This window comes from Hakea prostrata, unplaced genomic scaffold (assembly GCF_041222555.1).
Source record: "Hakea prostrata isolate BN-2017 unplaced genomic scaffold, UWA_Hpros_2 contig_81, whole genome shotgun sequence".
NCBI classification, from domain to species: Eukaryota; Viridiplantae; Streptophyta; class Magnoliopsida; order Proteales; family Proteaceae; genus Hakea; species Hakea prostrata.
The window spans coordinates 106,279-120,200 of record NW_028291200.1 but is presented as its reverse complement, the minus strand read 5'-3'; positions in this window follow the sequence as shown (position 1 = coordinate 120,200).

Here is a 13,922-nt window from a genome sequence, read left to right as displayed (position 1 = left end):
TTACAAGTGCGATGGTAGATATGATAAGAGAAAGGGTTAAGACTACTCAGTAAGACAAAAATCTTATGCTGATAGAAGAAGGTCAGATTGGAATTTCAAGTTGGCAAGAACGTTTTTCTAAAGGTATCGCCTATGAAGGGTGTAATGAGGTTTAATGTTAAAGGAAAGCTTAGTCCTCGTTACATTGGACCTTATGAGATTTTTGAAAGGATTGGATCTGTTGCTTACCATTTGGCTTTACCTCCGTCACTCGTTGAGACTCATAATGTATTCATGTTTCAATGCTTCAAAAGTATGTTGAGAACCCGGATCACATACTACAACAAGAACCTGAAGAACTTTGCGTTGATCTATCTTATAAGGAAGAACCGGCTAAAATCTTGGATAGAAAGGACAAGCAGTTAAGGAATCGAACTATCCCTTTGGTGAAGATTCAATGGAAGAACCATACCCCTGAAGAAGCATCTTGGGAGAAGGAAGAAGACATGAAGGATAAGTTTCCTCATCTTTTTGGAAGTTCAGGTATACTTTCAATTTCGAGGACGAAATTTCTTTTAAGGAGGGGGGAATGTGAAACCCGGCCCTAACCTTAACCCGGATACTCTTTGACTGTAGGTCCGAAGACCCGAAGTAGAAGTGAAAGTCAACTATGGGCCATATTGGTAGAAGATATAGTGTTCGACTCCGAACCTATGGAGATTGAAGATGATGCCCCATAATTGAAGACAGTGTTGGATATAGAGAAGAGACTACACCTTGATGAAGAGAAGATTAGTTGATGACCTTAGAGCTTTGTGGGATATGATTTAAAGCCATTTTTCTATGCTAAGTATGTTATTGAATATGTGTTTAAAGTTTCGTTTGATTCCGAGTAGTAAAAGACCCTCAAATCCCTGTCTTTGGATTTGCTGTCTGCCTGGGTCGACTGGGCCATGCTACCCAGCCAATCGACCCAGAGATGCTGAACTCGAACATAATCTTTTGTTTTGAGTATCTTGCTATATATACCCCCATGACTTCGTGATTTTAGTATCCCTAGCCTCCATAACACTTAGAGAACGAAGGGAAACCATCTCCAAGCCTCCAAAAGTGTAGAAAAAGACCTAATCTTGCAATCTTGCAAATTCTCTCTCTTGTTCATCAATCAAAGGTTAGTATTCAGTCTTTTGTGTTATTGATTCATTCTTTCTATGATCACTCTCATCTTTGAACTGAGATTATGATGAAGATGCCGCAACCTTGTAGTCATATCTTTACAACCTCTTTTCATTCTCTTATGCCATGATCATCTCATTCATTCTTAACATGATTTTTATGATTTCTTCTTAAACTATGATCATATTCTTATTTTGATTTGTTCTAGCATTATAGATGCTTCTCTGTGATTATTCATACCTCTAATCTACTGTGTTTTTGTACTAGAATGAGATCTTATCATCTCTAGTTCATCTCTTTCATTCATAGCATGTTTCCAATGAAAACCATGATTTTTACCAAAATAGAAACTATGATTTCAAATTAGTAAGTAATGGTTTTAATGGTGGTTTGATGTCTAAATTATGCTTTTTAGTCTTAGACTACTGTGTTAGACATTCTCTCCAAGTTTCGTCGCATTCCGGATTGTGTAGCATAGGTTTCGGATCAAGATTCTATTCTTGGATTCGGATTTGCTCTTGGGCAGATTGCCTGGGTCAACTAGCTCAGTCAACCCAGCCAATCAACCCGCAAGAACAGAATCTGATTTCTTCGTCCGATTCGATTTGATTGATGCTTATTCTTTTAGGACTACTTCCTAATGATTGTGTGATGCCATTCTAGGGTTTGTTTGCTAACTTTGGATTCATCCTCTTGTCCGTCCGGAATATATTCGAATCTATTTAAGGTAAGGAAAGTTGTTACCATATTAACATAGATTGCATAGATTTAATTTCTAATTTGGGAACTACTTTGATTTGCTACTGTTATGTTAGTTTCTATTATGATATGAATGCTGTAAGTACATTAGGATCTTATTTCCTTATTTACTTTATGTACTTGATCATGTATGAATACTTATTCATGTATGTTTCTTATTTATTTGATCTTGTCTTATTATACTCTTTCATATGATGAGATATCTGTCGTGGATGATATGACTGAATTATGATTGTGATTGTTTAGGTATGATTTGGGATTGGGGAATGTCCTTTTGACATTTCTGTCCTTGGACCTCATTGGGGGTAGTATGGGATATTTCCAATGTTGCCCTTTGACACTTTCCCGGATTATTGGTTGTCATACCTAGGACTTGTCTAGCAGTGTTTGGCTAGGTTATACCCTTGTTATATCAGACTCGATTCGGAAGGGTATTGAGACCGAATGACCCATGGTAGCAATGGGGATTCATGGGTGCTCAAGACCGGTGAGTTATATCAGTGAGGGGACATGAATCACATTGTGGGGGCCATTTATGGGTAGAGTTGCATATGGATAGACTTGGGCTCATGAGTGTTCAAGACCGGTAACCAACCCATGAGAGGACATGAGAGCTTCCCGTTTACTATATGTGGATGACCTATAGGGTTGATGAGTCTGTATTTGAGAGAGTCGAATACACTGACTCTAGTGTGAAGGATACCAGAAAGGATTCTGAGAGGGGAGGAATGGACGTATCTGGATCTGAGTTGATGTAACTAAGTAGATGACTTGCATTGGCCTAGGCTTTACCCTGACATGCGCCAATACTTAGACCAAACGGTGATGTGAGAGAGAGGTGACTTAACCCCCAGCCATGGATTGTCCGAGATGGATGAAGGACCCTTTGCCAACCGAGGATGAGCGAATTGAGACCTACCCAAAGAAGTATGGTGCTATGACTTAAAGCATGTCTGCCTATAGAGACCAGCATACATAGAGTTAGACTCATACATGCATTGTCTGTCTCATAACATATCACATTATGTTTTGTTTATGTTACTATGTTATTTATGCTATTATGGAATAACTTGCCTTGCTGAGTTTCTTTTGAAACTCACTCCTTTTGTACAACATCTTTTGTTAGATTATTCTACAGGTTCTGATGGCTATGAAGCGCAATATGAGGAAGCGCAAGATGAAGAAGCGTAGCATACGCAAGGTGTTGGCGACTACAAAGATTACTTTGAGGATTCCTCGAGTGGTCTCTCTTGTTACCAAGATTAGCTCTACTGTGGAGTGGGAGCGTCTGAGCGTAATTGATGAAGTATATGTTTATGAAGATGTTCCTTACAAAGTAGAAAAGACTCTAGCTTAGTTAGATTATATCTTTTTTTCTTGTCTTTAGAATCAATTGTAATCCCCTTTGACTTTCGAACTACATTCCGCTGTACTCGTGGAGTGAGATTCCGCCTCACTCTATATTTTGATTATATATCTATTGGTATCATTTCCGCACTTTGATGATTAACTCGTTACTTTACTTTGATTCATTTAAATAATATTGTTACCTTTGATTTAGTCTTGTTCTTGATTATATTGTTGTGAATGTGGGAGGTTGATTTTACTAACTACTGGATCTTGTGGACTGTGGATCACACACTCGGGTATACCAGATAGGGTACCGGCTCGGTGGATGTGACACTGTGACTGTGGGTCGATTGGCCCAGACGACCCAAGAAGTCGACCTAGGCTGATAGCAAGCCCCAATCAAGGAATTGAAGCTCCAAACCTCAAGATTTTCAATGGGGCTTCTCCCAACTCAATAAGTAACTCACCTAGCATTGAGGGATGCCTTCAGATCACGTCCAGCTAGGCTTCAAGTCCATCAACCAAGCTCTTCATCTTCAAGGTGCAGTTTCTTCTCCAATTCAGACAAGGTTTCTAAGTATGGAACTCCATCATCAATCTCCATGGGTTATGGATCAAACACCATGTCTTCTCTTGAGATGGCACATTATTGTCTTCTACCTTCACTTCGAATCTTCGGACCTACAAACAAGTGGGTTTTCGGGTTAGGTTAGGGCTGGATTTCATAGTCTGTCCAGTTCAGAATGTGTTTCTAACTTACTGGACACTAGAAGCCTAGCACTCTAAGTGATGTTTTGGGCATTGAGGGCCTAATGGGGCCTAATGAGGTAGAAGCATTCTATGTGAACCACCTCATAGCATAAACACGATTGGGTGTTTTATTTTAGTAAAACAGTTTTGATTATGGGTCTTATTAATCATGTTTCTAACACAGAATGAAACTAGTATATAAGTCTATGTGGGTTTGAATGAGAATTTGATTGAATGTTTGTTATCTCTTTTGGTTTAAATGCTTATCGCATAGGTTGACTATGATAGTGTGAATTGATGTTGCTTGTATTGTGTTTTATGCTAGAATAGTTGAACTCATCCTTGTATATATTGTTTCTAGTTTAATGGCTGCTACCAAGAGCATAGTTGCTAACCTCATGAAAGGAGATAAATTGAATGAGAGGAATTACGACCTCAGGCACTATAAAGGTGCAGTATCTCCTGGAAAAGCAGGACATGCTGGAAACCATAAACCAAACCATGACCCCACCTGAGGAAGGTACCTCTGCATAGCATCGCAGGGACCTTGAGCTTTACAATGCCTAGTAGCTAGGATTACTATTCTAAGCTCCATGAGGGACGACCTGATGCTTCGGTTTGAGAAGCATAGGATTCCAAAGTCTTTGTGGGAGGTAGTGAAGTTCCAATATAGAGGGACTTCCACCACAAGAGGCCACCAGCTCGGACTCACTTTTGATGGTTACAAGATGCGCCAGGGTCACACCATGAGGTAGCATATAACCATCATGTCCAACATGATTAGTGAGTTGAGCGCATGTGGGCGCCAAAAGACTGATGAGGAGCAAGTCTTTGCATCATCAGGTCATTGCCTAAGACTTGGGAGCATATGAAGATCTTCTTAACTCATGCTGATGGTGTCAAAACTTTTGATCAAGCTGCCAAGCACCTTGAGCTAGAGGAGGATCAGATGTTGGCTGATGCTCCTCACTCTGAAGTACTTGCCGCTGAAGCTAGCACTAGTAGGGTGCATGCTTTAAGTGCAAGAAGGAAAAAGCTCAACCTCAGTGGTCTGGGAAAAGTAACAGAGGTGGGAATAGAAACAAGAGTGGCCCCAAGCGTTCAAGGGGGACCGGTGCTAGCAAGAAGAAATCACCTTTGATTTGCTTCAACTACCGAAAGCCTGGTCATTTTGCTCGTGATTGCACTGAGTAGGAGTTATTTACTGTGTGTTAACTTCATCTTGTTATGTAACAAGTTCTACTATGCTTGCAAAACTAAATCCTTTGTGGATTGTAGATTCAAGTGCGACAAAACACATAACAAGGGAACGCTCGAGCTTCATGGAATACCGTCGTGTTCTAAGAGGAAGCAAGAGAATAAAGATGGGGAACAGCTCAAGTGTGGAGGTTCATGGCATTGGCACGTGCAAATTAGTTTTGCGAGGTGGCCGGATGCTATTACTCTATGACGTGCTATATGCTCCAGATATTAGGAGAAATCTTGTTTTTATTATTTTTCTTCTGAGACGTAGTTTTAGAGTTGTATTTGAGAACATTTCTTTGGTTTTGTATCTAGGTGATAACAATTTATGGTTATGGTTTTCTTCATAATGGTTTTATTGTATTGGATACAATGGATTATTTATCTAATTCTAGTAGTGCTTTTGTTTGCCAAGATATTGTGTGTATTGATTCTAATATGTGGCATGCTAGACTAGGACATATTGGCTTAGATAGGATGAACATGTTGGCAAGAGAAGGTCTCTTAGGCCAAGGTTCACTATTTGATTTGCCAACCTATGAGTCATGTCTAGTAGGAAAAGCAACTAGAAAACCATTTAAAAAGACTTTGAGAGCCTCTCTTCCTCTAGAACTTATTCATTTAGATGTATGTGGACCCATGAATGTGCATACTAGAAAAAGATATGCTTATTTCATCACATTCATAGATGACTATACACGACAAAAGCTCTAGAATGTTTTATCTAATTTCTCATAAGTCAAAAGCTCTAGAATGTTTTAAGAAATTCATGAGCTTAGTTGAGAATCAGTTAGATAAAATGATTAAGACTCTTAGAACGGATAGAGGTAGAGAGTATCTCTCCGATATGTTTAAAGGGTTGTGTGATGAAAAGGGGATATCTAGGCAACTTACTATTCCAGGGACTCCACAACAAAATGGGGTTGCTGGGAGGAGAATCGAACCTTGCTAGACATTGTGAGATCCATGATGGGGCAGGCAAACCTACCCATCTCTTATTGGGGAGATGCTTTTCTGACTGCGGCCTATATCCTCAATAGAGTTCCAACCAAATTGGTTCCTTCCACACCATATGAGTTGTGGACCGGAAGGAAGCTAGATTTGAGTTACATGCGCGCATGGGGATGTGCAGCATATAATCACTGTCACACCCCACCCACCGGTCTCGGTTACCGCCCGACAACTCGTGGGAGTGATCTGTCACAAGATCCATGGTTTTTGTCCATCAATAATAATAAATGCAAGTAAAGACAATCATGAGCAAGAATAAGTTCAATAATTAAATAAAAGGATTACAGGAATCCAATTACTCCAATAAAATAATCAAGGAAAGAATAAATGATCAAAATGAATATGAGTTCAGCGGAAGCAATAAAAAGAATTAAATGATTTTCTTTCCAGTTTCTTTCTCTAAAGCTAGATAATGCTTCTCATGTATTTCAAGAAAAGGGGTCCTCCAATTCTTCTCCATACAATGGGCAAACTGCCTGGCAACCTATCTCCTCTACCCATCAATGGGTGTTATAAGAGCACTCCATGCACTCGCAGGAGCTCCCGCACAGGCTATTTCCATTTCCCATTGCTGGTGCCACATCTTTTTCATACGAGAAGGCTCCTTCATGGGAAACCAATCCATCTTCCAGCGTATATCCTCCATTTATACAGGCTATTATAACATAGACAAATAAAGGAATGAGTTCTGACGAACCTAGTAAGAACAACAATAATTCTCATCCATATGTCAAACCATCAGAAATGCATATATGATATGTATGAGTGTAAAGTATGAATATTGCTAAGATCTAACTATGCAAGTCTCTAACAGTTGACAAGCTTTAAGATATACACCAGCCCTCCTTTGGCTAGGTCTAGTCACTCTGATCCGACAAGACCCGGTTTTTTTGGTGTCGTAGGGGAGGGATTGACCTTTCTAACGCATATTCTGTCTTACTCATACGTTAAAGGTATAATTTCAATGTCAGGGGGGAAAGATGCCAACTAAAGGAGAGGAGGCTAGCCAAAAGCACCGAGAGAAAAGAAAGATTTGTAGATACTCTATCCATAGACATTGAGAATGAAGTTTCTTTTTTGGTGTCTATCTACCATGGATCAGGAATACTGGTTACCTCTGTAGGGATCCTGGGTAAAATGGAAAGTCCACACTGGAAGTCCACACTGGCTCTCAAATCATGGCTGGGGTTAAGTCAACACTCTCTAAGCATGACCATTGGCATGAGTACTGGGGCATGTCGAGGTTTCTAATCCAATGCAAGTCATAATGGTAGCATACTACATGAAGTCTATATACATCCCCTATGGCACCAACCAACTCGGTTCAGTATCCTTCGCAACATAGGAATGAGAATCCTCACGGATTGGCTACTGCTATTGGACTCCATTCCATAATCCTATGGTCATCCACATATTGTTGGGGCGGAAAGCTCTCATGACTCCTCATGACACCTGGTCCTCTCCTTGGATGTCTAGGAGCCCAACGCTACCATTGTGTGACCAACTGTGGACCACTAAGTCTTCGCACGGACTGGTTACCGCTATAGGATGAATCAGAGTCACATCACCGTTGTCATGGGTCATCCGGCTTCAATTCCCTTACCGAAAGGGTAGTAATATGTGGGGTACCTAGCCATGCAACTCTAGACTCTACCTAGGTATGTCATCCAGTAGTTATGACAGTGCTAGAGACATCAACAAGCATGTGTCACATACCACAACCCTTTGATATCTCAAGCCAAGATATCCCAATGGAATACCCTATCCATCAGAACCACAATACATCAACCATCATCATACTACATTCATAATTGACAAAGTATATGTAAAGACAGTACAAACAACGAGCATACATTAAGATTAGCAAGGTATTCATTACTACAGCAGTATATAAAATGAAGGAACAGTATTGAAAGACACTGGACTAGCATGTTCAAGTCATTTTATAAAGATAAGATTGTATGTCCTTACCTGTATATAAGTAGCCTCTGAATTGCAAACCTGAAACAATTATAAAACTTTTACTTGAAATAGAGGACACCTATAGACAGGGTTACAATAATATGTAAGTCGAATGAATCAAATCGGAAAAAATCCAAAAGTTACTTGCTCACTGGAAACCAGCTGATCGCTTAGGCTGAGTGACGGGCACTAGTTCCCCAAAAACAGTGAGTTTCAAATCCGACACTCAGCCTTCTTGTAACAACCCCCGTTTTTCTAACCCGGAATCCGTATTGCAGGTCCGAGAACCCGAAGGTCTAGTCAGATTAATTTTGTGGAGTGTCCAGATAGAAGTCCATGATCCATATCCAGAACCCATGGATCTGGATTCTCTTGTTGAAGAATCTGCCTTACTAGGAAGTTGGATCTCTGGTTGAAGGCAAGTGGTGTTTGGAGATGTCCGGAATGAAGGTAAGACATCCCCCAAGTGTTGATTAAGGCTAGGATGTGTTTGGGTTTCAACCCCCTGAGCAAAGCACCCTTGTATAGCAATATACTTGGGGGCGGTTGATTAAACCAAGCGACCGCCCGGTTTTGCTTGAGGGAAAATGCCCTATTTTGCCCCCTGTTAGTTATAAATAGCATCCCTCGCCCTATTAACGCATTATTATGTTCGGGATTGCTATTTTGGGCGATTAGGCGGCAGTGGAAACGTGCTAGAAGGTGGGCGAAGTGCTGTTAATGATATGGAACCTTTTCTCTTCTATTCTTGGTGATTCTGATTAAGGTAATGAATCTCCATCTGCTATTCTCTTCTTTTTAACCTCTGATTGATATGAACCCATCCCCATTTTGTTAGTGGTTACCCAATTGATTAGTTGTATCTCCCTTTTCAATGTTCTTGATGAGATCCTGTCCAAAAATGAATCCGCGCATTTGTTTAATGGATGGATCCCATCAAGGGGAATGATTTGGGTAATAAATCTTTGTTAATTTTAGGGTTTCTTGTTACCCCTTTGTTCTAGACCTATTAAGCTTGAAATTCGGACTAAGATCATCCCAAAACGGATTGAAATCGGATGGTCAAAAGTCCAATTTTCGGAGTTGGAAACTATCTGAGACAGGGGTGGTCGCTTGTGGAGGTCGCTTAACTTAAGCAACCGCCACAAGCAACCGGCTGGTTTCCAGTGACATTGTAGGTTTGATTTTTGAATTGTTTTGACTCTTGACTCTTATACATTCTTGTAACCCTATGCCTAGGTGTTCTCTGTTTCAAATAAAAGTCTTATAATAGTTTTTGGATTGCAAGTTAGAGGACTTCTACTAAATTATAGGTAAGGACATGCATTCTTATTTATATGCAATTACATATACATGATGATTCAGCTGTTCTATTTACTATTCTTTGATCATGTAACTTGCTGTAATTGTATAAAGCATGTGAATCTTATTGTATACTTGTTGTTTGTGGTGTTCCTTAATGTACTTCATCTTTTATGATATTGCACAACTGTTCATGGTATGATAAAGAGTGATGTAGTGTAGTTGAGATGGAAGAGGTATTCCATTGGGATATCTTGGTTGGAGACATCAGAGGGCTGTGGTATGGGACACATGCTCACTGATGCCTCTAGCACTATCATGATTACTTGATGACATACCTAGGAGAGTCTAGAATTGCATGGCTAGGTACCCCACATGCTATTACCCTTTCGGTAGGGGAATTGAAGCCGGGTGACCCGTGACAATGGTGACGTGACTATGTTTCATCCTACAGCGGTAACCAGTCCGTGCGGAGATTTAGTGGTCCACTGTTGGTCATGCAATGGTAGGGTTGCATATGTTAGGGTTGGGCTCATGGTCGTCCAAGGAACATACCGGGTGTCGTGAGGAGTCATGAGAGCATCCGCCCCAATAATATGTGGATGACCATAGGGTTAAGGAGTGGAGTCTAACAGCGGTAGCTAGTCCGTGAGGGTTCTCACTCCTAGGTTGCGAAGGATAATGAACCGAGTTGGTTGGTGCCATAGGGGAAGTATCTGGACTCCATATAGTATGTTACCATTATGACTTGCATTAGATTAGAAACCCCGACATGCGCCAGTACTCATTGCCAATGGTCGTGGTGAGAGAGTGTTGACTTAACCCCCAGCCATGGTTTGAGAGCCAGGTGTGGACTTTCCCTTTTTGCCCAGGATCCCTACAGAGGTAACCAGTCCTTGCCAGATCAGAGTGATGAGACTTACCCAGAGGAGGGCTGGTGTATATCTTAAAGCATGTCAGCTGTTAGAGACTTGCATAGTTAGATCTTAGTAGCATTCATATTTCTGCGTATCATTCATATCATTTCATATATGCATTCGTGGATTGTATTGACATATATATGAGAATTGTCTGTTCCTTACTGAGTTCGTTAGAACTCACTCCTTTCATTGTATATATTATATGAGTTGTACAGATGGTGGCTCAACGTCAGAAGTTGGAGATGATTCATATGAAAGAACTTTCTCGTATGAAGCTGATGTGAGACAGACAGTGGTACATGGACTTGCAAAGCATGGAGCCTCTTAAAGATGCTTGTGTGCACTTTTAGCAACCCATTGATGGCCGACGGAGGCAGATTCCCAGGATTTTGATGATCGTGTGAAGAAAGATTGGAGGACATCTTTACTTGCTAATTTAGAAAACTAGTTTTTAGATTTAGAAAAGAAAACCAAATAGAAGACTATCTAGTTTATTTATTTTGCTTCCGCTGGACTCGATATTACATTTGATTCTTGATTCTTTCCTTTGGCTATTTCTTGGATATTTATTGGAGTATTTGGACTCCTGTAACCTTTTTTTATTAATTATTGCTCTATTCTTGCTCTTGATTACATGTATTTGTATTTATTATTATTGATAGACTAAAACCGTGGATCCTGTGACGGATCGTACCCACGGGTTGTCGGGCGGGTAACCGAAGCCGGCGGGCGGGGTGTGACAGATGGTATCAGAGCCTTGGTTTTACGAAGTCAATAATAATTAATACAAGTATTAAATGAGCAATCTGAGTCATAGATCTAGAAGTGACTCAAATTCTCTTAGAGGTGAATAACAGAGAACCTTGGACTAGAAACTTGAATAAATAAAGTATAATACACCAAGTTTGAATAATGCACAATAATTAAAATTTATGACTTGTACTTGGGTTGTAGTCATGGGTTAAAGTTGAGATGTCAGTTTAGTTATTGTGTATGTGTGTCGAGTCATGAGTTGTCTTTGTGAGTATGTTTTTGTTTTGAGATGTTGTCGGGAGTAAGTCGTCATATGAGTCTGAGTCGTGTTGTCGTCATGTGTTGTCGTATAAGTCTGAGTCAGGAGTTGTTGTTTTAAGTTGTTGTTGGGAGTAAGGGTTGTGAGTGGTCGTTATGAGTTAAGAGTCATGACTAAACATTGAACAATTATTAATGCAACAAAAGAAAAGCATAATATACAATAACACAAGTGATACAAATTTAACTTCACTAATCACTTAGGTTTACAAGTCTGAAAGTGAATACATCTGTGATGACAAAAAAGGAATTCCTAGAATTGTCTGTCTAGGTAATCGTTTCTGAGAATCGAGTTGATCTTTCATAGTTCGAGACTCCTCCTCCAGTTTTTTAAATCGATCTCCTTTAGTTTATATGAGTGTCTCTATCCTCTCTTGTGTGGAAGTTTTCGCTAACAACTGAGAAACCACACCCGGTGCCTTGAAAGTTGAATGCGAAAGACCTCCAACCTCAAAACTGTCGAGTTGGAATAGTTTCCTCCTCATCTTTCTGAACCTTCTGATCCTTTTCATCATCATCTGCATCTTGATCCTGAATCTCATATGGAGTTTGGACTGTTGTCTCCTTACCCTTGTATAATCTCTGCTTGTGACACAGCATTAGCACTTTGCCTACCTCTCCTAATCCCTAGCATTTTCCTCATGGTGGTTTGTTGGAAATATAAAGAGATAAGTTGAGTTTTGCATTGCATGAGCAAAGGAAGTTAAGCAGAGCAATATTTGGTGAAGAAGGGCATTTTGGTAATTTTTGGAAAAATTTCGATTTTGGCGAAATTGCGATTCGAACATACTAGCATGTGCACAAGACTTGGATAAACATGCTGGAATGGTTTGTTTGATGAAAATCTTTAAAATTTGCAGTGTGGGAGTGAAAATTTAGCAACTTTGGAAGAAGAAACCCTCTTTTGGGCTAGGGTTTGTGATTTTTCAAAAGTTGGAATTTGGCCGAACGAAGTGTGGAGGCACGTTCCTCTTAGTGAATCAGTCATGTAGGAAGTGGTTTGGTGTCAAAATTCCATTTGGTTTGAAAATGGGACAAGTGTTTGCAAAGTTGGATTTTTATTAAGGTGAATAGTGAAATTGGTGCAAAGTGTGGGAAATCTTGTTGATGGGAGCATGATTTTGTTTGGAAATTTGTTGGAGCATGTTTCTAAACATCCCTAGTCATATTTCTAACCAAGAACAGCAAGCATTTCTCATTTTTGAAGAAAATCATGTAGTAGGTAAATGGAAATTGAAAGGAAAGAGAAGTGTGAATGAAGGCTACCTTGTGTTTGATGATCAAAGGAAGTTGTGTGATGTTGATGAAGCCTCTTGAGAGTCTTGGAAACCCTAGGAGCCCTAGAACCCTTTTCCCTAGAGCCAAACTCGAAGTTGGTAAAGATAGAAATGAGTGTGGAATAGAGAATGTGGGCCCTTTAAGCTGTTTTTCAAGCAAGGCAAATTTTGCTGTTCTGGCAATTTTTGAGAATATTTGATTTTTGAAGCTTTGTTTGGGTTTCAATGGCCTGTGCAGTTGAGTTAAGTGTGTAAGACATGTTGGAAGTGTGAGTTTGAACGGATGAAATTTTTCGTGGATTTTCAACCTTTTGTTTTGGATTATTAGAGTGGTTGAAAGAAGGAACCTTGGTGCCTCCTCTAGTTGGAATAGAGGTAGGGCTGTCCCTGAAGTTGATGTTCCTGCTGGTGGTATCTCTTGGGAAATATTTTAGGAAGCTTTTTGTAAGAATTATTTCCCCGAGTCTGTGAGAGATGCTAAAGAAGCTGAGTTTATGGCACTCACGCAAGGACCTAGTACTGTTTTGGAGTACCAGAAGAAGTTTTAAGAATTGTTTTACTTTGCCCTTGCTGCTTTCAAAGGTGATCGTGAGAAGGCAAAGAAGTTCTTCAAAGGTTTGAGGTCGTCATTGAAGACTTACCTGGCAATTCATCCGATTGTGGATTATGTTGAGATGGTACAGAATGCAAAGAACGTAGAAGATAATGAGAGAGAGAATTATCTACTCCAGCGTTCTGTTGCGAACAGGAATCATTTGGGTGACCGTAACCGGCGATTCTCTAGGCCTGCTCCTTATACCGCCCCTTCGTTTCAGCCTAGAGGAGCTAGTTCCAGTTTTAGCTCTGCTTCGAGCTCTGGTTATAGTGGTGCACCGGTGCGTCCTGTTGCAGGTAGTCAGGGTACTGGACCGATATATGCTAACCCTTGCCTAGTGGTTAGTAACCAGAGACCTGCATATCCTTCTTCAGCAGCTCCTGTGAGTGGTAGGGATTTGATTTGCTTTAACTGTGGGAAGCCAGGTCATTATTCTCGTAACTGCACTCAGAAGCCGAGTTCTCAAGTGTCAGCTTTGAAGCCTGCTTCAAATGTTCCCACTGGAAAAGTGTTCAGTGTTGTTGGTTC